The 27,700-nt window shown below is 45.6% G+C and overlaps 1 protein-coding gene across 2 annotated transcripts in view; it reads left to right on the top strand.

Moving 5' to 3' along the window:
- PRICKLE2 (prickle planar cell polarity protein 2) overlaps nt 1-27,700 on the top strand; it is a 102,166-nt gene that overhangs the window by 4,214 nt on the left and 70,252 nt on the right. The window contains exon 1 of one of the 2 annotated variants that reach the window (XM_030956571.1): nt 443-523. The exons of the other annotated variant lie outside the window; for it this stretch is intronic. The gene's annotated coding sequence lies outside the window, so the exon portion shown is untranslated. Of the gene's footprint in view, nt 1-442; nt 524-27,700 lie in introns of those variants that run through there. 2 annotated transcript variants of the gene reach the window in all.

The following is a 27,700-nucleotide window of genomic DNA, read 5'->3' as shown; positions in this document are numbered from 1 at the left end:
TTTGTTGCCATAGTTATTCTTCTGGTTTGCAGAAGAATTTGAAACGCAGTAATAAACATGACATGAAGACAAAGACTGGTTTGCCAGGGTTTTAGTTTCAGTGTGAGATTATGTCTTACATCTTTTCTTGGAGCATCTTTTTCCTTGCATACATCACACAATCTTTGTCCCTTGGAATCACATTTTGCTGAGGAAGAGATCTGCTTCTCTTCATGCATTGCTGTCACACGTTGTGCTCTTAATATCAGTGCTGTGTGTTTGTACAGCACACAGTGCCTGGCCCTTGCCTTTCAGGGCAAATTTATGTGACTTGATGTAGTATTCAGTAATATTCCATGTTAACAAATTTTGCTGCATACAGTTGTTTTGAGCATTTGTTTATTTATTTCCATAACTCAGTATCTTGCTGTAATCTACTGCAGTCAGTCCTGCTGAAGTCTGATCTCATCTGGCCTTGGATCAGGGAGTGTCTGCAAAGACAAACTTCTCATCTTCTCAGGAGAGAGCTGTCTGGAGATCCCAGGTGATCAGCCCAAAGGGTTGTGATTGACCACTGGATCACAGAAACCTATGGACAAGGAAAAGAGATGCATGTCATGAGACAGTGACCTGAAATGAGGTTGTGGACCAGAAGCCCTGTGATGTTTGATGATGTTGGGTGATGATGCACAAGTTGCTTTGCAGCTCCCTTCTCTGCCTTGTCGACTGTAGGCAGGGAGTTGCTTGTGGCAGTGGATGTTTGTTTTGTTTTGTTGGTGTGTTTGTTTAGTGCCCAGTGCTCTGGAGATTGCTGTGCACAAGAGCAGCAATCTGTGTGTTTGAAATGAGCGAGAAATTCTGTGTGTTTGCAGCCTTTGTCTGCATTCCTAGGGCTCTGATCCTGCCCATGGGAGGTACACCCCAGCAGGCTCATCCCTGGGTGCCTTTGGGTCTCCAGTTTGCTGCCTAGTTCCTCATCCAGAGAGCAGAAACAATAATATTTGTAATGCAGCACATGAACGAATAACACCGAATGCTGAAGCATTTCTTTCTACTTCCAAAAAAAAAAAAAAGTACAGATTATTGCTTCCATATGTTTTCAGCATTTCTCATAGGTTATGTCTCTTGCACACACACACTCCCAGCTTTTCCCTGGCATGAATAACAGGCTTTGTGCCTCTCTTCTTTAGGATTCAGATATTCCGCACTTCCTTGCATGTTTATTGGAAAGGATTTGGAGATGTGAGAATAGCAATGCCTTATCTTGAATAGTCTGATGTTCCTATCACTGCCATGGTGAACTGTGCTAGCCTGGAAGGTTTTAGAAAATTCATCATTTTGCAGTTGGGAACCTGCTGAAATGGGTAAAATTCAGCCAGTGCAGGTCTAGCCCAGTGCAGATCCATCACAACACTCCTGAGGGGAGTCCCCAAGGGACTGCAGAGGGCTAAGGGCTGCTGCTGTCCCTAGGGGACCTGTTCCTGTCCCTAGAGGTGGGCAGGAGTCACCTGCTTCCCAAAGATACTGTCACCCTGGCAGAGGGGATGCAAAAAATTCAAAGGCTGGTTTTGTTTGCTGATTTTAAAGCCTTTCACAAAGTGGGTTGGTATCATTAGCTTGTTTTTAATTTATTTTTTGTGTGCTTATTTGGTCACAGGTTCAGAAAGGAGAAGCCACTCCCTGCCAGGTTCTTCAGTGGCAGTGAGTGCCCTTCAGCCCCTGTGCCCAGGGTGGTTTGGTGTGGGTGCCTGTGTGCACTGGAGCTCAGCTCAGGGGGATGCTGCACTGTGCTCTTGGCTTGGCATCAATGACTTCAGCTGTCCTATTTTCTTACACCTGCGAGATTAAACACTTGTGTAAGTGTTTGGGAAATCAGGTCTACTTTTTTGAGGGGGCTTTTCACCTCCATGGTAGTAGGGAGAACAGGGATAATGTGTGATGGCTCGTGCTGCTCCCGCTGTTCCAACAGCAGCTCTACCAGGGGGCAGCTGGGCCATTGGGATGGGGGTTTGGGTGAATTGTGGTGTAGGTATCAGCTTTGCCCTGCCCTGGGACAGTTCTTTTCCTAAATGTTGAGTGCACAGTTACATTTAAGGAACTCCCAACAATTTTTTCTGACTTGTAGGTTCCATTTCTTTGTGCCCTGCTGCTGAAACAGCACTTGAAAACAGCACTTAAGACAGCCAAGACTGATAAGGTATCCTGTTTGTGTTGGCTGGGAGACAGAGTATCCACATTACCAGAGCATTACAGTGTCAGAGGCAGTGTTGTCCCTGGCAAAAAGCCCAAAATAAATTCTTTAATTTTTTGTATGCGATGTACAAAAGAGCAGGTGAGATATGTATTTGTTTCCGGGCAAGCCCAGGGAGCCTGTTTGAAGTCCTTTACAAGCCACTCAGGATTGTATTGCAAGAACTCAAAAGCAGTTTGGACACTTGTTGATTGAATTTCAGCTGAGCACAGAGCCCTGCTCTGCAGCTGCTCTAACTGGAGCTGCTCTGCCTGGCTCCATTGCCACTGAGCTGCTGGCAAAAGCCAGAAAAGCAGAATTTCTCCTAGGGAACGGGCAGTGTGGGTAGATTTTCTGTCTGTTTTGAAGTGGCCATGTGCAAGTCTATTTTTATGAATGGTGTGAAAAAACACTTATAAGCTGTTGCGGGATTTGTGGGGTTTATTCTGTATCTGGTGTGATTGTGAATTACACTGATGATGGATAGCTGTCTGCAGAGCAGACACACTGAATTCTGAGTTTGTGTGATATTTTACTTCTAAACAAATAATTTTAAAATTTGGTCGGGATATTTTTTTTGGCACTGTTTTTTTTTTTTAATAACTACACCTGCTTCTTGGTATGCAAAGAGTAGAAGTTTACCTGCCTGGTGTGAGCCAGTAGGGTTTGCCATCCCGAGGGCAGAATTTGGCTGGTCAGTGCTTTGCTGGTGCCTCAGCCAAGCGGCTGTGCTGCTGGACACTGGCAAAGCACAGTTCCTGCATGGAGCTTTTCGAGGTGGATTTGCTCAGGAAAGAGCCACAAAACTTGGAAGCAGGATGGATTGTCTTGCACTGGGATCTCCTAGAAGCAGACAGCTGTTGGTGCTGGAGGCTGTGGTCATAGATTTGGGAGCTGCGAATTAGTGGGACACGGTGAATGATTTAACCACCCAGTGCTTCTGGATGTGTAAGGTCCTGAGCTCCCTGTGCATCCACCCGAGCCTAGAGAAATGGGTTAAATCGCTTGTTGAAGCCTCTGATGAGAGGGAGGAGGTGGGAGATGGAGACTTGCACTGGTCCTATGACATGCAAAGCTGAGCTGTCACCCCCGCTCTCGCCTCCATCGCCTTCCCGAGCTGGTCCGGCCGGCCGCTCAGACCCGCGCTGTCCCGGGACGCGTCCCGCTGGACCCGGCCGTGCTGTGCTGCGTGTGGCCTGTGTCGGGCCGGCAGGAAAACTCCTACTGCTTTATTAGAGGGTTTGCAACACGCCTTTGTCACCAGCGCGGTGTGGCGTGAAAGAAAAAGCTGCCAGCCAGCGCTTTGGTGGGATAAAGGCTGGAAGCCGGGAGCCCCGCTGGAGGGGCCGGGCGCAGCTTTTGGCTGACGCCCACGGAGCGCTGCCCTCCTCTTTGTGGCTCTCGGCTGTTGAGAGTCTGTTCAGTGTTTTCAAGAGTTTTTCTTTGGTTTTGTTCTTTTTCTGTTTGCCTTTAAAAAGTCAATCTTCAGTCTTTTAGACTTTTTCAAAGACATTCTCCCCCCCTCATCCCCCCGCCCAGTAATCCATCCTTATTACACCAGTGAGTCACTCTTCAAATAATGAATTGCGTTTTCATTGTCTGGCTCGTAAGTCTATCACCGAGTTTAAGGATGGCTGATAGTATCAGCTGAGACCTTTGGCAGCTGGCTTTGCAATTTGTGGTGCTCATTTGGCTATTTGCTTTTTTCTCCAATGAATAATCTCCCAGCCGTGGTGGTGGAAAGCCGGACCCTTCCTGTGCTTGTAGCATCTCTGCGGTCACTATCTAATGTCGAAGGAATTTGTAACATTAGCAGAATTGTCTGATGTGAGGAAAACTAATTTCAGGGTGAACCTCATGAGCATGGCTGTAAGGAACATTTTTCTCATGCTTGCAGACCCCAGACATGCATCAGTGCCGTCCCAATGGCGGACCTCTCTCAGTTCTCCAGTACTTGGGTCAAGAGGTGTACAGAAAACTCAGGGTGCTCCTCTCTACTGCTGGAGAGGCTGTTTCTTCCCACGTGTGGCTCCACTCCTCACAGAACCCTGATACCAGGGCTTATCACTTGGAGAGCTCAGTGTGACAATTATTATTCTCACTGCAGAGAGAGACACTTTGTACTCAGCCATTGCAGCAAACATTTCATCCCCTATCCATTGCCCTTGTGTGGATGCTGCTGCTGCAGTGATAAAAAACATAATGGCTGCTCTTGCTGATAAGGGGAGTGTGTAAGTGTAATTATTGAAATCCCTATGCAGAGCTCTGAGGATGGATGGAGAGTCCCTCTCCCTCTGAGGGGTTTCTGTTGCTCTGGAGCCTTTTGGGGAGAGCACGAGCGTGCAGCTCCTGGCAGCTGAAGTGGGAGCCGCTTGGACACAGCTGTGAGCAATTAGTAAAGGATGTCTTTTCCCCTCCCTCCACTTTCTTTCCTCCTCTTCTCTTTGAAACCAAGTCACAGGCTTCAGGGAGTCCAGAGGAAAGCTCAAGCAGTTCACGTTTGAGATGCTCCTGGACCCAGCTTGAAGGTGGCCACTGCTCAGTGCATTCACATTCCAGCAGCAAGGGGAAGGTCTAGGGATCCAACCCAACCTTGCAGGAAGCATACTGCAGCCAAGGAGCCAGAGATTATTTAGATCAAGCCAACAAAAAAACATATTTCCATGGCAGCAGTAACCATAGGAAACCTCCTCAGCATGTCTTGGGTGGTTCCTGTTTCCCTGCCTTCATCTGTTTGCTTTGCAAGTGTAGCAGTGGTTGCAAGTGCCCCGGTGTCACCAGGAGTGGCCCATGAGCCCTGCTGTCCCCAGGGGCTTGGCAGCCACACCAGGGGTTGTGTTGCTGCTCCTCCATTTCTCTTTTGCTCTAGTTGGTAAAAAGATGCATTGAGAGGCTTCTTTAGATGCCATCAAGTCTCAAAGCCACCTCTTTACCTGGTGTCAGCTCACAAATGTGCATTTGATCCTTAAATACCCAAGGCATAAAAGCGAATTGTCTCCCAGGGTCCAATTCTTCTTCTTTTCTATAGCGTCTTAGAAAGATACTTTTATATTCCCTCTGGCTCAGCTAGTGATGCTTGGCCTTCAACCAAGACAGGGAATCTAGGACAAGAATCCCTGAATGCTCTTAGAAGAGCAAGATGAGAAGTTATAAAAAACCACAGCATTTTGTTGGCGGAAAAAAAAAGCTGGTAAAAGATTTTGTTTAAAAAAATAATCTGGAATATTTTTGATCAGCTTCATGTGGACACATTTACAGGAGGGCGTAAGAGGAGGCTTGTTTTCCTGGGTAGTGCCTCCTCTAGGAAATCCAAGCTGTGAAGTGAATACAAATGCTGGAAATTGAGAGGTTTTGCAGTGAGTCACTGGAAGGGATGAGGAACCAGTTGTTCTGGTGTGATTGTGCTGATGGCAACCACCTCTTTGGTCTTGCCAGGGACAGAGTGGCTGTGTGAAAGCACTTGGGGGCTTGGGCATCTCAAGCCAGCACCCAAGGGTGCTTGGACCCCCTTGTCCTCCTCCCACCCTCCAAGGGCAGTGTGGAGGTGTCCTCACGGAGCTCTGCAGAGCAGATGGGCCCTGCTTGCAGTGCCAAGGTATTGCACAGAGACAGGTTAAAAAAAGATGTCTCCTTCTGTGGGAGCGTGACACAGAGAGGGAGAAAATACCTCATGGTGCCAGGCACTGGGATTTTGGTGCTCGTGTAGCAGACAGTGCTGCTCTGACCTCTCCAGGCTGTTGGGTGCTTGTCATGGCAGGGTTTGCTCTGTGGAGAAGGACCTGGCTGCTCTTTGGCCCATGTGCCTTGGGTGGAGGTGGAGCCCTGTGCAGAGATGCTGCTGGGCTCCGTGTCCCCGATCTTGCCCTCACTCTTTGCAGATGATTTAATCCCTGTTTTTGCAAAACCCCAACTCTATCAAAGTCAGACTTTTGCTTGAAATTACACATTTGAAGAAGTACCTGCAGGATGGGGACAAGGCTGATTGCCTTTCTCTTCTCACCTGTCAGACAGTGGGAGCACTCATATTGCTGTGGCTGGGCCCTGCATTTGGTGCTATAAAGGCCACGTGTCTAAAGTGCTGCCGCTTTAAATGTCAGATATGAGAGGAGCTGGGATGTGAGAAGACAATAAAAGTTAATATTCTAAAGTCAGATTTGTGCAGTGTAGCTTGGATTTTTAATATCAAGTGCATAATTTATTACAAGGTGTAGCAGTTTGAAATACATATATTTGAATATGTTTTAATATTATCTTTCCTTCCAGTAGCAGGAACAATGCTGCTTTACAATAGAAAAATGATTTCACATTGCCACGTGACAGTTTCAGCTTGTACCTCTAATAGATGTGTGATCTGCTGAAGTGTGAAGGCTATCTGATAAGTGCCTGAATAATAAAGCTATATTGTTTGTTCTGATCTCCCTTTGTCATTTTCAGGTGTATAAATAAAACATTTTCGCATAGGACCCTGTGCAGTTCCAGCCCAGACTTATTTACTTTCTGCTGATGTAACTTGGAAGAGACATGAATCTTTTAGTGTGACAGGAGAAATCAGGTGGCATCATTATTGCATGTTGCGCTCCAAATGATCAAATGCAGTGTTAATAAATATTTTCCTAAGAAAAGTTATAAGTATTTAAAGAATATTTTTAAACAAAGAAGCATTTGTCTCATGTACAGCAGAGGGCACTCGGCATCGCTGCTGCACTACTCGGCTGCTGCTCCAGCTGCCCGAAGGGGAAAAGATCCCTGTGCTTAAATTATAGTTTGCAGAAATGAAATGCTGTGTGTGTGTTTGCTTATACAGGGGTGTGAGTGTGTATATAAAAAGACACAGGGTGGCGTATATATAAAAATAATCCCAGCACATAATGTAAAACTTAAATATTCGTAGTGGTTGCTGAAGTTAGGTGAAGCACATGTTGTGTTGATTAATGCTCTGCCTGCTGTTATGCTGAGCTTCAGAGGGGACTGAAGTGTGCTGAGAGGAGAAAATGAAGAGGCCCTGGCTAGTGAAGGGTTGTAGTCTTCATCTTCTTGAAGGCACAGAGTCTGGTGACAGCCTAGGATGCTGGGAACTGTCCGAGCAAAGGAAAGATCTTGAAAGATGGATAATATTGGAGGGTGTGGAATTAAAAGTCCTTCTGTCTATAAAAGCAGCAGATCTGGGGGCTTGGGGGTTCTGTGCTGGGGTTTGTAGTGCTGAGGTCTCGTTCCCAGCAGCACCAAAGCTCGTGGAGTTGCGAGGCTGTTGTGAAAATCCCTGAGATTGTTTTTTCCTTACTGTAGGAGTTATCTGTGTAAGGAAATTTAAAATACTGAGGTTTGTGCCTGAAGCAGGAAGCAGTCCTAGCCCCAAGGATGCTGTGGAAGGGCTGGATGCTGGCTGGGGTGTTGTTAGTTGGAAGGTGAAGCACTTGCTTGCTAGGGGAGGGACCCCATCCTGGAGGTACAGAGGTGTGTGCTTCATGGTCCAGAGATGATCACAGACATTGGTGCCATCTCACTTCTTTAATAAGATTTTTTTTTCAACAAAAATGGACTTTTTTCATTTTTGTTCCCTTTAGCTGATTACTCAGACACTGCCAAGGTACTGCCAAGGTGTTTTTCTAGTTTAACTCTTAGTGCACTTTGTGTTTCTCTTTTAAGAGGGAATAAAGAACTCCAAAGCCAAGTCCTTGTTCAACTTTTGGCTGCATTGTAATACTGTTGGAGTATTCTGGGCAGCTGGATTTTGTGCCATGCTTTGGGTGACATGTTTCGTGGTAAAACCATGTGATGCCATGCTGAATTTTCAGATTTTAGTAATTAATTCGAGAGGAATTCAGATTTCCTCCTGTCTCCCCCATTGAGCTGCTTGCATTGGGCTTAATCTAAATCTCTCAAAGCAGGGCTCCTGCAAGAGTCTGGAAGTGTCAACGCTGTTGTATAAAATATGGGCCTGGTAACAAGAATGAGAGGGCATGTGGTTCAAGATAACCAGTTTATGCAAAACACACAGCTGGATGGATTTTGCTATAGAGAATCCGTGGCGTATAATGATCAGAGAAATATGGAAATGCCGGAGGGGCTTTATAATAATGGGTGCTAATTATGATGAAATGGATTTGGGTGGTAGGGAGTAATCCAAGATTACAATAGTAAGGGGTTTTTTAAAGTAACTCCTGCTATTTGGGAGGGCAGCAGAGCTCCTTGTTACATGGCTTAAAGCAGCCTCTCCATGGGATTGTCACAAGCAGCGTTCGCCCTTGGCTGGTTATTTCACAAGGGCTTGGTACAGCTCAGACATGACATATGTGAGTAATTTCAAGGATGCGAGCTGGCCCACGTGCTGCAAAGCACCTTCTCACTAGGATAAAGATACTGTTATATCATTGTGCCTGGATAATTGCTTTCCTGGACGTGTCACTGGAGCTGGGCTCTGGGATGGGGCATTTTGTACCATTATGGTGGTTCCTGGATTGGTTCCTGGTGGTTTTGGGACTGTGAGAGCAGTATGGTGCTGCCAGCACCAGTTAGATGCTCCTGCCTGTGCTGGTGGGCTGGGAAGTACTGGGAGAATGCTGCTGGGAATGAACTGTTGCAGCACTGGGATTGGGACCAAAAGCAAGTTGTAACACCACAGCCTGGAGCACAGGATCCTGGTTCTGCCCTTCTGGCTACAGGTTTTTGGGCAGGAGCACATGTGTAGAGCCAGGCACGTATCTGCTCATGCTGCTTGGCTTTTCCTTTCTTGTAAGGATTTGCTGGTCTTTTTTCAGCGCTGACCATGCCACAAAGCACTGGACTTAGCACACAGAGTGCCTCAGGTACTTGTCTCCTTGGGAAGCAGTCGTTGTGAAATGTTTTGTTGTTGTTAACAGAGATGTGGCAATGCAGAGCTTGAAAAGCTGCACTTGTGAATTATCCAGCCTTGTGCTGGAGACCAGCAAGCCTTATGACTCACCTTAGCCAGAGTCAATAGAAATGAAACTATTTAAATACACAATTAAAATATGTTGTTATGTTAGCATGTGGACCTCCATGCAAGCTTGCTCTCTAACTAGATCAATTAAAGGACCCCCATGGAAGAGATGTAGGAGGGTGATTTAAAAAAATAAAAAATCCCAGTCTTAACTGCTTGTTTGCTGCCAAGTAGATTTTGGTCTGAAGTGAAAGGCATAAAGGCACCTGGGTTTGGGGGATTTATCTCCACTTTGGGACTCCAAAATCTTGTAGGCAATGAGAAGAAATGGGTTAAAAAGATGCTGCATGCTTCCTTTCAGGGGATGAAATCCAGCTGCCCTGTGTGCTGGCACACAGTGCCCGAGCCCTGGTAGCAGAGAGGGTTGTTAGCCATGGCTAGCACATCGTTGTGGTTCAGCTCCACCATCTCCCTTGGCTTTTCCAGATGATCCAGGAGCTTGAGTAGTTCATAAAAGGAGTGAGTAGCCAAATGGACCAATAAAAGGAGTTTGTGGAAAGGCCCAATATATTTTATGAAGAAAGAAATGGATCCTCTAATGCGAGGGTTGTGTCTTGTAAAATTTTGCAGGGCTGCAAGTGCTGTTAAACACTGGCTCCCTGCTCCAGCCATTCCTTGGAGCACACGCAGCAACTGCTGAAACTTTCCTTTCGACCTGAACTCTTCCAAGTTTGGAGTGAAATCCTGACCTTGGGGAAGTCATGTCATGAATTTCCCAGGGACCATGAAAGTGGTCATCAGTGTGAGACCTGTGATAACAGTCCTCGAATAAAATTTGTCTGGCCTTTGTGGGATTTTTTTAGGCAAAATGAAACAAAGCTTTACATCTTCTTAATGCTCTTTGATGGCAACAACAGCAGCTGGAAGGCCAAAATTTGGCCTGACCATGGTTATTGCTGGGAAATGCCTTTGTGTGATCCAGGAAAAGTGAAGCTGTTTGGAAGTGAGCAATGAGTGAGTTTGCAGAGTGGGACGCTCTGTGCACATGTGGTGCTTCCAGTGATGGTAACCCAAGGAGTGAAATTTCAGCCCAGCACAGGGGGCACACGCAAGGGTGATCAATGATTTAAATCCCATCCCCCCCAAGCTGTTTAAAGGGTTTGAAGCTGGCTGTGGCACAGGGAGCTGGGGTGCCCTGCCAGCTCAGGTGGCACCATACGTAGCTGCAGAGATCTCATCTTGCCATGCCAACCGGAATGATGTAGGATGGGGAGGCAGCAGGTGAGGCACAGCATCACTGGATGTGGCATGTGACTGGAAAGCATGGGCAGAGAGCTGCCAGAAAGTAGAAAACAAGGATCTTGCTACTGATTCATTGTTTTCTGTGTCTGCAGCTTCAATCTTGATGCTAGCCAACCTGTGAGATTTTCAACAAAACCTTTTTTAGTATTCTCCTTACGTAGTTTGAATTTATTCCAATGTACTGCAGTGATGTGGTGGTGGTGTTCAAGCCAGGCTTGAGTTTGTTAACTGATAAAAATTTGATAACATTTCTTCTGTCTTGGCCCCAAAGAGCAAAGCTTCAGAGCTCAACCAATCTTACAAGATTCCTGTCCGTTTGATCCAACAGCTTCTGAGAAAGGTTTCTGATGCACACAGACTTTAAAATAGGACAAATTTCCAGCCTGTAATTAAAATTTGGCTTCAAAACCAATGTCTTTGGTCCAAAATGCTGAGCAGAGCCAAATTTTGGGTTGTGTCCCTCTGCAAAATGACCACAGAGATGATGCATGCAGGTGCATGGCCTTTCACTGGGCCAGCGATGGGGTGACCCCAACTGCAGCCTAGGAGAAGAGTCCAAATTTTAAGGGAATGGCATTACATTTCTCAGTCACTGGAAGTCTTTACAGTCCAGGGAGGATTACCTTTGGAGATGATTTGGTCATTCCCAGTTCTGGAGAACTGGCTTTGCTGGGATCTCCTCACTGGGAACGCCCAGCTCCCCTTCAGCTTTATGGGAACACAACAGCGTCTCCTCTTGTGGACAGAGATGCTCATAAAAAGGGGCTGTGGGACTGAATGAAGTTGCCATGCTTTTGGCTACCAGGCGCCTTCCCATGAGCATTCTCAAAGGCAAAGTTTGGATTTTGCTGCTGGAGCTTGGCTGCTGCTCTCACTTTCCCCACGGCCACCTCTTGAGGGGATCGATGGTTGGTTTTGGCAGGAACTCTTTTATTTCGTGCTTGGAAACACAGTGATCTCAGCTGTGTGCAGGTCTGCGTGAGGCTGGGTATTAGAGCTGCTTTGATGTCTGCACTGATACATCTTAAGGCAGCTCAGGATGATTTTATGCAGTAGCCCTAAGGTGCTTGCACAGAAAAAGGTGCTTTAGAAATGTAAATTCTGTTTAAGGACAGATTTTTCTCTGCTGTTCTCTCTCAATTCAGGATGAGACGGTAAAAATGTAGCATTTAATTAAAGTTTGTAAAGGTTTGGAAATGAATTGCCATAAACATAAAAGATGTAATCAAATGTCTGCCTAATCCCCACCTTAAGGGCACACTACATGCAGATAGAGTATAATATATTAGAGACCAGGATTGAAAAGCGATGAGGATTTGGAAGTAGATCTTCTCTACCTGAAGTTTATAAATTATTTTACTTCAGGCTTAGGGATTTAGACATCTACGTACAATAGGAAGCCACGTAGCAGCCCAATTCTCAGTCAGCACAGCTGGCATCATTCTACTGAGTCATTTCAGCTACAAATCCTTACAGCACAGCCCTGTGACGTGCGTTACAGCGCAGTGTCCTGACGGAGTGTGGCATGGGAATCATTCCTCAGTTCATCACTGAGTAGGGGGCTGCTTCTCTGAAGTCAATAGGTAATGAGATAAAAGCACCTAACAGGTTTTCATTGTTGGAATAGAACAGAATGAAGAAGGGGATGTGGCATTGCATAGTGTCAGCTGGGGAGCTGGGCTTCCTTGGCCGCAGAGCCGCCGTCTGCCGTCTCCAGCTTCAGTCTGAAATCCAAAAAATAAAATAATTCAACCATTTTTTATCGTGAAAAACTCAGCAGGAGCCAAAGGCTGTTATCTCTCTGAGATATTTTTTTACCTGTGACATATTTTATTTCTCTCTAGAGAAATAAAATCAGGACACATTGGAACTGTCTGGCTCCAATTGCCATTCCCCTGTATCCGTGGGAGCCAGGCATCCCAAAGATCTGCTCTTTCCCATGGAACTGCTGGACCCTAAGGCTACCCTTTAGCAGTGCCCCATCAGCAGGACCACGCTGTGGTTTTGGTTTGCAGTTAGTGATATTTGGCATTGTTTGGTTTTGGGTGGAAACCAGGCTGTGTTCTGTGGTCCAGCTGTGATCCCTGTTGTGATTTGTATGGAAATCAGGGATATTTCTCTTGGTGGAGAAAGAGCATGGAGATGTCAGCAAAACCCCAGCTAGACCCATGTCTTGTGACACTTTGCTGGTGGCAGTAGAGCTTTGCATTCTTTGGGATCGAGGCTAGAGGGTGTGGGATGGAAAGGGCTGCAGGCAGTTGGCTCTCATGGATTGTGGTGGAGGTGGTGATGACAATCCTTAGAGAAACCGAGGTGGTGGTAGGGAATTGCCCTTGATGGTAGGTGGCAGCAAGGAACCAGCAAAGGATTAATTAATCCTTTAAATGACCAGGAAGAAAAGATCCTGGACTAAAGGAAAGGGTCCAAAATACTGATGGCAGAGCTGAAAGTAGCCTGGTTAAAGGTAAAATCAGTCCCATGTCTTATACTGCAGGGCCCCATGGAAACGGGGAGGGCTTTCTTTTTCTGTTGAATTGGGCTCTATGCCAGGTGAAAGAAAACATTTTCCCAACACCAAATGGAAAAATGCAAGGCAGACATCTTAAATGAACTGTTAAAGGAATAAAGCCGTGAAAAGAATACGTTTGCTGTGCACTGGGGTTATGGATTTAACAGATTTTTTACTATATGCGACCTTTGCAGTTTGTAAAAAGCAGAATCTGCTGCAGAAACTCAAATTGTACTCAAGGCTGAAGGCAAACCTCAGGTTTCATCACTGTTCCTGGCTTTGTTCAGGAGGAATGGACAGTGTATCTCTGTGCTCCTCAAACCTTGCTGTGATTTTCCTTTCCCCTTTAGCCCTCTCCTTGCTCTTTCTACAGATCATTGGCAATTTTGCTCATGCTTTAAAATAACCCAGGCTAAAAAGTGTGATCTGCATTTCAGCAATTTTTGATTACACCCACGTCCTATATTTATTGCTGTTTAAATCATCTATGTTAGTTGGAGATGTGTTTCTTTTGAGCAAGGCAAAAAAACCATGACTCTGTTGCTAACTGTTGCTAAGGCAAAGAAGATATTTATTCATCAGGGCACTTCTTCAGCACTGCAAGGATGGTAGCCATGGAGGAGTGGAAGGAAAAGAACGGTTATGTATTTAAGCCCTTTCTGTTATTGTTGTTGGCCTCTTGCCATATCTGCTGATGGTCAGCAGATGTCTTTTTTCTCTCCTCCCAGCATTGTGCATCTTGGATTAGAGGTGCAATTTGGGTTATGGTGCAGGGCAGCTGCTCTGAGGAGCCTGGTGTGAAACCCAGAGGGTCCCTGGGATGATCCGCAGGGCTTTGGAGAGTCCACAGTCCCACAGGCGTTACGAGGCTCCCATGTTTTGTAGCTCTTTCCCCCCAGTCTCCCCAAAGACACTTTCTACTTCCTGGCTTCAGAACGTCCTTTTAAAAAATCTCATCAAATCAAAGCCACCAAGAGCCAAAAATGATGCACATGGCTGTGTTCCCTCCCTGAGCTGCTGCTGGGGGATGTGCGGCAGTGCTGTTAGCTGGCTCTTGCCAAGGGAAGAGGTTTTCCTTTCAGCTGTCATAGCAACAAGAAAATATTGTTTTGATGGGGATCAAATTAAAAATTAAATTTGTCTTTTTCCTAGTAAGCAAATTGCTCACTCATGAAAAATATAAATCACTTTGATCAGGGTAGATATCTTTTTAAGCACCTCTGTGGATTTCCAAAGTGAATTCTGCGAACGTCTCATGCCACATTATATCTCTGCTGGGTTTATGTAGAGTGTCCCATGAATCTGAGCTTTATTTAACATTAGATTTGGGTTGAAAACCTCCTTGGTAAAACTTCCTTGGTGCTTATAACTGGCCAAAGCTTGTGGGGGAGAAGTGGGGAAACAGATCTGAAAAGTATCTGGAAGCAAAAATGAGTGACTTGTCAAATGCAGCATTTCTATGTTTTCAACTAAAAAACCAGACAAGCATACATTAGTTTGGTGGTTTACCAGATGCTCTGGTTCTTGGAATGCAGAGGTGAAAACAACCTGAGAGTGGAGAGGAAGGGGTGAGTCAGGTAATTGGGAGTGTCTGGGACGGTGCTGGGGAGGGAGCAGTGTGACGGTGTCTTGCACATGTTCCCACACCCAAAGTATTTGCAGTTTGGGGATTTTCTAAGCCACGGTGATTTCCAGGTATTGGGTATCCCTGCATGCCTTTCTGTTCCGTAAGTTACCTTCTTCCTTTGAGCCCACATGGGCTTGTGGCACCACAGCCTCACTCACCAGGCACGGTGCCCCTGCAGGGGGGATCACCTTGCTGAGGGTGCTCTGAACCCAGGTGACTTCCTTCAGCAAGGTCACACCATCCAGGTGGGGAGGCAGAGGAGAGAAAGACCTTCCCAGGCTGCCCACAGGTCCTTACAGCACCAGAGCTGCCCTGGTGGCCACATTTCTTCTCAAAGCAGTACTTGGAAGCTCAAGCAAATTATATCTTTTCCCCTATTGCCTCATAGTATAGCAGCAGTTGCAAATTTACTCAGCCTATCTCATTCTCTCATCTGTAATAAAGATTCCTAATAGATAAGGAAGAAGCTTTGTGGTTGGATGTAAAGCAAAAAAAGGAAAAGGGTTTTCTTGGAAAGCATTTAAACATCACAGGCATTCTTCTGCAGAAGTGAACAACCCCTGTCCAATGTTGTGCAAATAATTGGGTTTGTTTTGTTCAAAAGACATCCTGGTAGCTCAGATGCTTAGATGGTTTGTGAATGTAACCAGGTTTTTTGACTGCATGAATGACTCTGACCTGACGTCTGCAGCGGAATACAATATATTGAGGGCTGCAGAAGTCCATGGTGCTTGATTGAAAATGATCTCCCAGGCTTTGGTGACACAGGGAGGCCAGGAACTTCCTACACATTACATGGGGTGTACAAAGGCCAGCTGTCTGTGAAAGGGGCTGTCCCTTTGGCCACGTCCCTTCAGCTGCTCTCGAGACAGGCTCTGGCTCTGGGTTGCCAGAGCAGGGGAAGAGTGAGAAACCATCCAGAAAATAACCATTTTATACAAGTGACTGGTGGGCCTTGGGACATCTGAGCTCTCCAGGTGCCCAGGCCTTGGTGCAAAAGTGCTGACTTTGTGTAATGACTGCCACACTCTTGCACACTCAGATACCCTCACACACACAGAGTTACACACACACTAACACACAGACATGCTCACACACATTTTCCTCTTATATATTCGAAAAAGCAATACTAAATTACATATATAAATGGCAACATCTGTTACAGAAGCCTGGTCCAGGCAAATTACTGCTTCAGAGAGTCAGTGCAGATCCTCCTGTGATTCACTTCTGTGCTTGCCAGAGTCACATCATACCCACAGCGCTTTTTTCCAGCTATGATAGGTGTGTCTCTTTTCTTTTACACCCACATCAAATTCCTAAAATAAGAGGAGTGTAAAAGGGAAAAGTAACTGGAGTTTATTTTCCTCTGGAGTCCATGGGGCTCTGGAAGTTATTATTAGAGGTGAAGTCATCACAGAGGAGGCTGTAGCCCTTGGGGAGGGGTGTGGGCGATGTTGTTCTTGCAGAAAGAGGGGTGGTGGCAGCAGTGGAGTCCTGGGCCAAGGGGACACAGGCACCAGTGGGAAGGCTGGAGAAATCCCTGTCTACACCTTGTCCATGTCCATGATTTTGGCTGGATTGGAGACGCTGTTCTGTTGTGTGTCCCTCCTCCAGTGTGGTGGCACTGGCAGCAGAGCAGAACTGCCCTGGGTGCTCCAAGCTCCACCACGTCTGCAGCACCATCCCGTCACTGGCATAAAGTGCCCACATAACTGTGGTAGCTGGATGGAGCTATTCTTTATTTTTACTTCACATAAAAGAGTTGGATCCTTGTTACCTAGGAAACCAGCAGTCCTAATTATAAGGAGTTTGATTCACTGGATGTAAAATGCTATATGATTCTCCTTTTTCTCTTTAAAAAATAGGAATTAAAAATGCATTTCATAAAATGATTAACCTTACATTAGGTATGGGGTTATCTTGAATGTTTTCTGTATGAGTGGTGTCCTAGAAATATAGAAAATGGCAGTTCTGCTGTGTCTGTAGTGGTGAGCCAGGCTGGGATCAACAATACCATCCTTTGCTGCCCACTGCTTGTGCTGAACCATGGCTGCCTTCAGGCCAGCACTGAAAACAAATCAAAGTCATTGCATTCTCTATGATTTTCTTGAGGGGTTGGGTTTGGTTTTATTTGATTTGGGGGGATTTTTTGTTGGGTTTTGTTTGTTTGGTTTGGGCTGTTCAGTTTTTTGGCTGCTGCATCATGTGCAGCACAGAGAGGAGATAAAGCCAGAGGGCAGAAGTGAAAATATCTCCTGCCGGGAACTCCAGATTGCAGCCACGCAAAGAGCTCAGCACTGCTTGGTGCAGAAAGGATTAAAGTCTGTGCAGGGCTTATGAATAGCCCCATTGAGCAACTGCTGGACTGGAAGCTAAGCAGTGGCTAAAGTGTTTTGCCAGATCTGCTGGAATTTGCATTTTTCAGACAGCAGTGAAGTAATATTATGGTTTACAGCAAAACAGGATGCGAGTCAATATGTAAATGCTGAATAAAGAATGCTGAGTGTGTGCAGAGTGGCCTTTGCAAGTGGTCTCAGAGTTCATCCTCCACAACCCTCTGTCCTTTGAGGGTAATAGCTGAAAACTGCAAAAATTAGGGAGCGTTTTGTGCCTTGGCTTTTTGGCTTCCTTTACTTGAAGCATACAGCAAGGGGACCATCCCATGCCGGTCAGAGCATTGGCTCTGTTTGGGTCAGGAAGGTTACCAGGAGGGCAGAGATTTGCACATGGAATTTATTATTTTATTCCATTTTTAGAATGTGCTTACTGCGGTTTAAGGCTAAAATTTGTCTTGTAACACAGATATTTAAATCCTGGCCTGGAACCGTGGCTAAGAGGACAGCATTTAATACTTGCTAAATCCCTATTTCAAATAAACATGTGAGAGAGCAGCTTTCTGGTTTATTGGTGAAGAAACAAAGCTGATATTTTAGAATGTATCCAATTAAATTCTGCAGAGTGAGGATAAATACATGTCCCTTCAAGCATGAGAAGCAGGGACTGATGAAGAGGTGTTTAGCTGTAACTTCATCATGGTTTTGACAAGGTCTTTTTCCAGTCCTGGGTGTGGTCACTGCTGAGTTGGGAGCCTGTCTTCCACCAGGGAATGGCTGGCATGTTCTGGTTATATGGCATCATGGAAGGGGCAAGGCTCATTGTGTTCAATTTGTGCTTGGAGTTGATGATCTTAAGGGTCTTCTCCAACCTAAATGATTCTGTGCTTCTGTGATTGCCACCCTTGGTTGGGTCTGCATCATATAGATGAGAAACCAGTGTGGGAATGGGTTGGTGGGTTACAGCAGCTCAGGGGCTTTGGTGGGGAAGCCTGGGCTGCCCTGTGGTCTGTCTCCGTGGGCTACACCTCTGAGGCCCCAGCATCCATCTGGCTGGGTGGCACATCTTGGTCTCCCGTCAGGATGCTCCTCCATGGGAGAGAGTGACTCAACAACCTGGAGAGAGGGAATGCTTTCTATCCAGGGCAGCCCAAGGGTGGTTTGATGTGTTACTGCATTTCACTTTTGTGGGGATGATCAGCACTGCCAGACACTCTTTTAAGGCCTGGAGGAATAACTTGGGAGTGGGGAGGCAAGCAGCATCCCCTGTTTGCAGGAGTGGGATGGGTGCCTGCACCATACCTATATGCAAATAGGATGAGAGAGCTGGAAACCCCAAGGATGCCCATTCTGCCAATGATTTTCAGTTAATGGGGTCCTGATATCCGTGATTATGTGGCAAATTGTGTGCTTAAAGCTGCATACACAAATGGTTTATCAAAGGCAGCAGAACTGACTCCTGTACTCAATATTAGGTGTGTGTTTCAGTGCCTTGTTGAATTGTAGAGAAAGCAGCTGACCCCAGCCAGGACTTCAGCTGGGCTTTTTCTGAACTGAAAGAATTTTTCAGCCTTTTAAATACATCAGGATTTTCACAAGACATCCATCTCTGGTTTTAAAAACCCATCACCATAGTATAGCCTATCAATGTCTGACAGCTGTGACCAGGTAAGAATTACCATGTCTTGAAGTGAATTTATGAAGCCACAAATTACCTTTTACCTATTGAAAATTAATGCAATGCTAGTGGTTTTGGACTAACACAAAGAAACCACAGTACTTTTTTCATTTAACAGTCAACTTGTGACTGATATAATTTTTTAATGTACACCTCCCCAAATGTTTGGAATGTATAAATATATATTGCACATTAAAAAAATTATAAAAACTATTAGGCAAGAATAGCACATTAAAATGTATTTTACATGTTTTTCTTAGGCTCAGTTGGCCATATGTTAAAATAAACTTCAGCAATGGCAACAATTCTTGTTTGAGATTATGTCTTAATAAAATAGTATGTGGGTGGTAAATACAAGCAGATACATTTCTGCACAGGAACTGGGATTCAGCTATTTTATATGATGCTTATCTAAAGTATCCCCACTGAGTAGCTTCCATCTGCATCCTTTAGGTTAAGAAATGGTCCTCATCCCACTGGAGCCAGCAGGACCTCTCCAGGTATTGGTAGAATGTGCTATTGCAAGAGTGCTGTGGGGTGGATGGACCTGGGATGGAGCTGGGCAGCCCCTGCACCAGGGTCATGGTGCAGAGCTGCTCCTCTGAGAGCTTCTTAGAGTTCCTGCATCTTCTAAAATCCTTGGTAGATACAGTACTGGGACAGCAGGCAGGACCTGCAGGACTTGGTGCCTCAAAGAGGCTGTCACAGGCAGGGGCTTGATGCAGGCACTGGGAGCATCCCACCCTGTTCTCCAGTATGACATGGAATGCTTGGAGTGGGGAGGATGCCAGGCAGGCTGCATAATAATTGCATTTTCACCTGACACTGTAGTAGTGAGGTGCCATGCAGCAGAAAATGAGCAGTTAAGTCTGCATTAAAGAAAGTGAGCGGTGTCCTGGTGTCACTGTCACCAGCCTAAGGGTCAGGATGGGGACTAGCTCTGCCTGGGGTTAGTTTGGAGTCCGTGCCATCACCTTCTGTGGTGTCCCAGCCCCTCTGGCTCTCACCTCAATGCCAGACCCATCCCTGTGCTATTTATCTTCACTGCTGATCATTTACTTAACTTTGCATTTATTCAGGCTTTAACTCTGCAGCCTGTTTTAATTGGTGGGGCTGCAGCGTTGTTGTGCTAAACTCAAGACAGATGGTGCTTGATCAGGGACCACACACAGAGACCACAGAAATGGTGCTGGCCAGTCCAGCCAAGCAGGGTCCTGTGTGGATACTGGTGGGTGGGAGCCAGCCCCAAGTCAGGGATGCTTTGCTGAGCTGCCTTAAACTCCACGTGGGGAGAGGCAAAGGGAAGGGGCCATGCTGGATACAAGGGACAGCATCACCTCCCCAGCTCACTCACCTCTGTTTGCCCCATGGAATGGAGTTTTTTGTGGAAGAGCAGCAGAGAGCCTGCCGGGTCTAGCTCCATCACCTCGATGGGGAGCTGTCATTTTTGCTGGAAGGGCCCTGAAATGCAGAAGTGCTTTCTTCCCCTTGCAGGCAGAGCAGGGAGAGAGGGCAATGCCAAGCAGAGGCTTTCTAATGAGGTGATGTAGCTGTGGCCAGGCAGCATTAGCTCAGTGCACCAGTTACCATGGCATCTGGCACATGTTGGCACGAGGGCTGGGATAGCACTCTGCCCAAATGCTCAGACAGTTTGTCTCATTGCTTGGAGCCCAGGAAGGGGCACAGGGATGGTTCTCTACCAGGAGATCCCAAAACTTGTGCTCTTCGGCAACACCTGCCCCAGGACCCCTCAGGGCATCACACATCAACCCAACCTATGTGGCTGTATTGGTGCTCAGGTAGTCACTGCCTCAGTGTCTCTCTGAACCCTGAAGCTCTTCCTGCTGTCAAGCTGAGGGCAAGGAAGGTGTAATCCTGGCTTCAACAAGGTGAGGCTCCTCACGGGGCTCACAGAACTCTCAGAACTTGCTGGTAGAAATTAAAGGGAGGAACACTCCTAAGGGCTTATGAGGAGTGGTGAGTGAGCTGGGGGCACTCAGCCTGGAGAAAAGGTGGCTCAGAGAGGTTCACTCTCTGTAGCTCCCTGAAAGGATGTAGAGAAGTGAGGGTCAGCCTCTTCTCTCAGGCAGCAATCAAGAGGACAAGAGGAAATAGGCCTCAAGCTGCACCAGGAGAGGTTTGGATTGGATATTAGGAAATAATTGTTCTGAAAGGATTGTGAAGTGTTGAACAGGCTGCCCAGGGAAGTGGTTGAGTCATCATCTCTGAAGGTATTTAAAAGCGGAGTAGAAGAGGTACTCAGGGATGTGGTTTAGTGGTGGGCTTGGCAGTGCTGGGTTAATGGTTGAAGTTGATGATCTTGAAAGTCTTTTCTGACCTAAGCAATTCTGCGATTGTTCTTGTTCTCTCCTCAAGATGATGACAAGCACAGTGGGCACATGTTTGTATGGTGCCTGCTTTGCAGCTGGGCTTTTTTCCCAAGGTGTGTGGGTGCCCTTCCTCTTGCCCATGCACCAGCTGTTGGAGATGTAGGGCAGAGCATCCTGAAGAGATGGTCTTGCAGCTGAGAACACGTGTTGATGGCCTCAGACTGTGAGAGGCCATGATTCACCAGAGCCCTCTGATGAGATTAGAGATTTAACCACTTGAATTTCTTGAGACCTCTGAAGCAGGAAGAAGCCACTGGTGATCAGACTTGTCCTCTCTTGTCCAGTCCTGCAGGCAGGCAGTGAAACTGGTGGACAGTGGTTTTGTGAGCTGCCAGGAGAGCCAATAGAATGTGCTGACCATGTGAAAGTGCAGGGTGATGCAAAGGCTTTCTCATCTCCCTTAAGGAAATTGGTTTGCAAGTAGAAACAGTTCTGCAATTAGAAGTTCATCTGTCTGTGGCTTGGTTGTATAAAACCCCTTCACACCTTCCTTGGACTAAATGCAAGGTAACAAATGCTGGGATCCTTACAGCTGGATTAAGGGTGATTATCACAGGATTTCAGGAGAATTAACATGACAGTAAAATCAGAAGAAACCCTGGGAAACAGTGAGAAGTACAGCAGGAGAAGACCCATCCTGTCAGTCTGCCAAATGGCTTAGTGCTTGGTGTGGTCCAGTCAAAGCCTGGGAAGGGGAAGCAGATCCAGGGCTGTGGACCTTGGACACATCACTGGATGGGAAAGGCAGAATCAGATATCTGTCTTGGGGTGTAACTCCCCCAGTATGAAATAAAATGCAGTCCTGGATTGTTGGTTGTGCTGCAGCCAGGGTGCCGTTATGTGCATTTTTATGAGGCATTTTATCTAGAAGCGCTTTTTCTCTCGAGGACCCTTTAAATTGATTTTCCACACCAACTTATTTTTATAATTGCATCATGTTTACTGATTCTGGCTCATGAACTTATAACATCTGAATGCTGTAACTGCGAGGCAGCCAGCCTTTCTGGGGGGGGCTGCCTTGAATAAATACAGCACAGAGGAACAGATAAAGTCAATTAATTAGCTTGCACCCAGCCTCAGTAACGAAGTGGCTCACTGGGTGTTTATCCAGGGAGTTGCACCTTGCCCTGGGCTCTGCCCAGGTTACCTTATTTCAGTCAGCTGCAAATCTGCTGGTGCAAGATGAAAAGCAGCAGAGTGGAGCCAGTGTTCAAAGCTGAAGTCTGAAATCTCTAAATAGAAAATTGAAGTAAACAGCATAAGAAAAAGAATCTTTATTGAAATTTTGATAAACAGCTGAAGTAATGCAGATGAAAAGTGAGAGATTTTGTTGTCGTTAGTGAAGTAAACAAGGGTTAGACAGGATTTTAAATAATTTGACCTGTAGATTTTTTTCCTTTTTTTGTACTAAACTCACTTGAGTTGCCTGGGCAGTCATTCAAGGAATACCATTTTACTGGGGAATATTGGTTTTCATCACATCAGCTGCTGATCTGTGGTGCAAATCTCTTGCCATAATATTGTAACTACCATTTCACTCGATTCCTCTGGCAGGGTTCCCTCCAGCTGTGGGGTAAAATGGTGACAACAAAGCAAAAAGCTGTCCTGACCTTGCCACAGTGGACATTTCCCCTCAGAAAAATGTGCCTTTTTAGAACCTCTTGGGAAACCTTGCAGAAAATGGGTTTGCATTTAGGGCTGGCTCATGATGCATTAAGAGCCTTCCCTGGCATGGCAAGGTGCTTGGAACTCCAACAGCTCCCTGGTAGCAAGCTGGGGTTCCCTCTGATTTACACCCCATCAAACCTTCCCACATTTCTCAGATTTTCTGCCAAAGTGTGGGTGCAGAGTTTCACAGGTCTTGGCTCAGGTGTTGCACTCTGTGTCTGTCATTAATAAGCAGGATTTACATAAGTAAGAGGGTGGAATATTGCTCACAGTCCTCATCTGGTGTAGAGTAGCTCTCCACTGATAAACTGTTTATGTCAAAGAGGGAAATAATGTTTAAATGAAATGGATAAGCAAATAGCTAGATTTGGCAAACAGATGTGAGAAGTGGAGTAGAAATTAAAGTGTGTAACAATAGGTAAAATATTGTCAGGATTCAGTGTCTTAGTTCCCCTCCTCCTCTGGTCCAGCATCCGGGCAGACAGGAGGAGCAGGCACGTGGTGGTGCCCTGCCCCACAGCAACCCAAACAGCTTCAGGGGGGAATTTCAACCCATACTGAACATTTCTTTAAAATCACTGAGAAGCAGAAAATTTTTCAACAGCTTTGAGAACAACATGTTGATGGCAACAAAGCAAGGTTTTAATAATGAGGAGTGGAGAACAGTGTTGTACTTCCAGGATCTGTTGCTCTAACACACAAGTTTGTACTGGGATGCTTTCCTAATGTGATTTATTACCAGCCTCGTTATTATATGGCTTTTCTAAATGATATTTTATTAATTCCAAGTGTTTGTTTGGTGCCTTTGAAATAGAAGAGAGCCAAATCTGACAGTTCAATAGTTTGACATATTTATTGAGATCTCTGTACTCTGGTTATCTCTCCCTCCAGCTCCACAATGAGTTTCTTTACCCTGAATGAAGGTTTATGTACTGCACATGGAAGCATTATAAAAGTTAAAACAACTTTACCTTTGTTTTTCTTGCTGTCTGAGCTCCAACCTCACAGTCCATCCCAGCCATCCACAGCTGGGAGAATTTGGGGGGGGACAAAAGCAAGGTGTGGCCGTTCTCATTAAAATTCTTTTCTAAAGTAGAAGGCCTCATTTTGCATCAATAAAATACCTTATGCTTAAAAGATAAATCTTGGTACAAAAGAGGAACAAATTATAGGAGAGCTGTCATAAAGGCTCCTTGGAAAAATGTAAGCAAGATATATGTGTGCTATAGATATACTGTATGTGTAGATACTATTCTTTTTATTCTGTTTTATTTAAAAAGAGGTTTTTTTCAATCTCTCTTTACCAGTGGTGTGATCCCATCTGGAAACCATTCTTTCAGGCCTGCATCCCTACACAACAGATCACTATTTTGTTGTTTAATATGAGCCCAGTTCCCCTGGGCATTCAGTATATCCAGGCACTGGATGTATTTCTTATCATCTATATTGCCTCATTAATGCTGCACAAACTGACCCTGTAGCTGTGGAGCTGCTTTTGTGTGCCTGGTATCACCTCCTGCAGCCAAACTAAGGCATGTGCCAGGGAGCCCAGGTCACAAATCTGGGCATGCTGTGTAAAAATACAGATTTACAGGGCTGTTAACCACCACAGCCTAATTAAAGTTGGACTCCCATTTTCTAACCCTCTGACCCAACAGATTGCTGGAGATTTTTTGTTTTGCTGGGTTTTTTCTTAAAAAAAAAAATCAAAATAAGCATCAGATGAGAAGTCTGAAGGAAGGGTACTTCTGCGATAGCTGCAGGGTCACTGGGTGCTGGCCATGTAGACATACCTTGGAGGCAGCTGGATGGGGGTCATGTGCTTAATTTGAGATGCTCACCTGGGGCCCTTTTTTGGCATCCATGGTTTAAATGAACCCCAACGGGGTTTAAATGAACCCCAAACAGGTTTAAATGAACCCCAAACAATTCTCCTTAAGGTGGACTTTTTTCCACAGGTTTATATGAACCCCAAACAATTCTCCTTAAGGTGGACTTTTTTCCAGATGTAAAAAAAGTGATAACTTTTCCTGCTGATGGATAGGAGAACATGGAAAGTTCCCAGCGCAGCTCAGTGTGTAAGGGGGAACCCCACTCCTCCAAAAAGGAGGAAAGAGAAGTCAAGTCCATATGGAAAGCCCTGTTGGAACCAGGAGGAGGGGAGAGATGTGCACGGGCTTGGCATTGCTGAAATCCAGCAGGGTTTGTTATCTCAGTGAAGAAGCTTTTGAGCCTCTCTCTGTGTTTGCCTGGGAGGAGTGATGTGCACCCAAAGAACCATAGAAACAACAAATAATAACAGCGGTACTAAATGGCTTGCTCTAATCAAAAGCAGACTGTTGTGGTTATATTTGAGCACAGTCATTACAAGAAACTCTGTAATGAGGGGTTTTTTTCATTTTTCATTTGCATCAGATTCCCTGTATTAGCATTAACATCCTTCTGTGGAGCCCAAGGTATTTACAAATTTGATGGTGCTGCTTCAGTCTTGTGGGAAGATTTGCAGTTCTTATTTAAATCACCCGAGACAGTTACACCAGGCAGATTGGAAGCATGAACTATGTGGATAACAGCACACATAAGCTTTGCTGTTGATGAGTGGTCTGTAGTCCTGTGCCTTTGGAGACCCAAAGTACTGATACATAACATATGTAATATATATAATGTGTCTATTGACTGACTGTGTTGTGGCTGTGATGCCAAATGCCCAGAGCATCTGGGAAGGTAAAGATGGACCATCCTTCTGCTAGCAGCGAGTGAATCTTTGTTTTCCTCATGTGATTAAACCCCTCTTGTAGGAAACTTTGGATTTTGATAGTTGATAATTGGGGTTATTCGTAAGATAGTGCTCTTATTAATTGAAATGTGAGTTGCCAAAAATACTATGGTTAATCTTCCCTTTGTAGGGGGAGAAAACATATCTCAGACTCGTGTTGATGTTCTGTAAGCAGATTCTGCTGTGGCATTAGTTTTGTTTGCAAACAAGAAGCTTGTTTATGGTAGAAGGAATCTATCCCTAATTGCTTGGCATAAAAGGGTGGCTAAGGATTTGTAGGGAGTTGCACATCCTCACCTCACCACAGTGCCTCTGCTTCATGATGACTTCACCTCCATCTCTGACAGCTACTTGAAAGCAAACTGTCCCCAAGCCTCGGCCTGTCACCTCACCAAGGGGTGAGCAGGGTTCATATCTGCTCCTGAGTCAGTTATACCACAGGATAACCCCACCTTGCTGGTGCATTGCAGGGATTTGCAAGCTCTAGTACTGCTGAGGGTTTGATGTTAGGTCAGTCAGCATCTAAACTCTGCCCACATCCTCTGAAAAAATCTGTAAAAATAAAAAAAGAGTGTAAAAAAACCCTGGGCTGCCCAGTCTGCCAAGGGGTTTCGCAGGGGGGTTTAGTTGAGGAGAAGGTAGTGGCCTGGAGAAATCCCTCGTTATTTCTAGGGACAGGTAAAATGAGGTGATCCATATTGATTTGCTGTGGGTTAAAGCCCAGAATAACCAGGATTACTTTCTTTGGTGGAGGTCACAGCACATGGAGGGCATGTGGTATCCTCCAGTAAAGGACTACAGTGAATGTTCAAAGGAACATTACAAGTATTTTAAGGACTTCTTACAAGTGTATTTGTCCATTTCCTGATGCTAGTTATGTCTGATGGACCTTTAGAAGCAAGGAGACTCAGTGAGACCATACACGAGCAGCATGGGGCTGCCTAACAGGAAAGGACAGAGCTGCTCTGAGGTTTGCAGAAATAAAATTGCAAAGCCAATTCAAGATTCTTTGGTTCCAGTCAAAATTTTGCATCCCAGCCAGCTGAGCACTGTGATTGCCCGAAGAAGAGAACAGGGCCCCGGCCTGGGGTGTGATGAACAGGAACTTCAGGTATCTCTCAGGGGATGTTTCTCCAGCAAACCCCCTTGTGGGAGCAAGGCATGGCCATCTGCATTCTTGTCATGTTTTGATGGTGCATGAAAGCTCTTTTGTATTGCTTTTTCTCTTCTCCCTGTTTTTTACTCACCAGCCCCCCTTAATTTAATGGCATCATTTCCAGGGATCTGGTTTTGGACCAGTCCTGATTCATATCTTCATTGATGATCTGGACAATGGGATTGAGTCTACTATCAGTAAATTTGCAGACGCCGTCAAGCTGGGAGCGCGTGTCAATCTGTTGGAGGGTAGGAGGGCTCTGCAAAGGGACCTGGACAGGCTGGAAGGGGAAGTTTAGGTTAGATGTCAGCACTGAAAGAGTGATTGGGCAATGGAATTGTCTGCCCAGGGAGGAGTCGCTGTTCCTGGATGTGTTTAAAAAAAGACTGGTTGAATTGATGAGGGGGTGTTAGGTTAGGTCATAGGTTGGACTTGGTGATCTCAAAGGTCTTTTCCAACCTAGTTAATTTTGTGATTCTGTGATTCCACTTGATCATTTCCCAGAAAACAAACATCTCTTCTTGTTTCTGCATTACTGTGTGATCACTCCATCTTGCAAGGTCATCCCTCATCAGCTGAGACAGGGGGTCAACACCCATGACCAACATGTCTGTACAATTCAGCACATGCTTAAACTGGGAATGGAAAGTCTCCTTTTCAGGTCAAGATACTTCTTTAGTTTTCAAGTATCCAGAGAGTTTGCAGAGTTTTGGAATACTTGGATCTTGTGTCAGCTTTCATTCTTTTTGGCATCCAGATTTTAATTATGGATGAACCAAGCAGCATTGCTGATGAGCCCATTCCCACACATAAATGCATATGAAGAATAAATGAGTATCTTGGCTGGAGCAAGCACACGTTCCTGCTCTGCTTATATGACTCCACATACCTTTGAAATAGATTCAAATCCACGTGTCACCATGTCACCATATGTTCTCAATATAGTGAGCATGTGTGTCTTGGGAGATGGAAATAATAGAATCAAAGTGTAATTCAGAGCCAGTTGTTGGTCCAACTTCATTTATCATCATCATCGTCCTTATCAGTTGTGATTCTGACTGTGGGCTGCTGTTGGGTAGATATTGACTCTTTTGTGGATGGTGTGGTTGGTGTGTTTCGTCTCGGTGCAGCTATTCTGGCACGATGACGTG

This window comes from Camarhynchus parvulus, chromosome 12 (genome assembly GCF_901933205.1).
Source record: "Camarhynchus parvulus chromosome 12, STF_HiC, whole genome shotgun sequence".
Taxonomy (NCBI): domain Eukaryota; kingdom Metazoa; phylum Chordata; class Aves; order Passeriformes; family Thraupidae; genus Camarhynchus; species Camarhynchus parvulus.
This window is presented reverse-complemented; position numbering and strand designations above follow the sequence as displayed.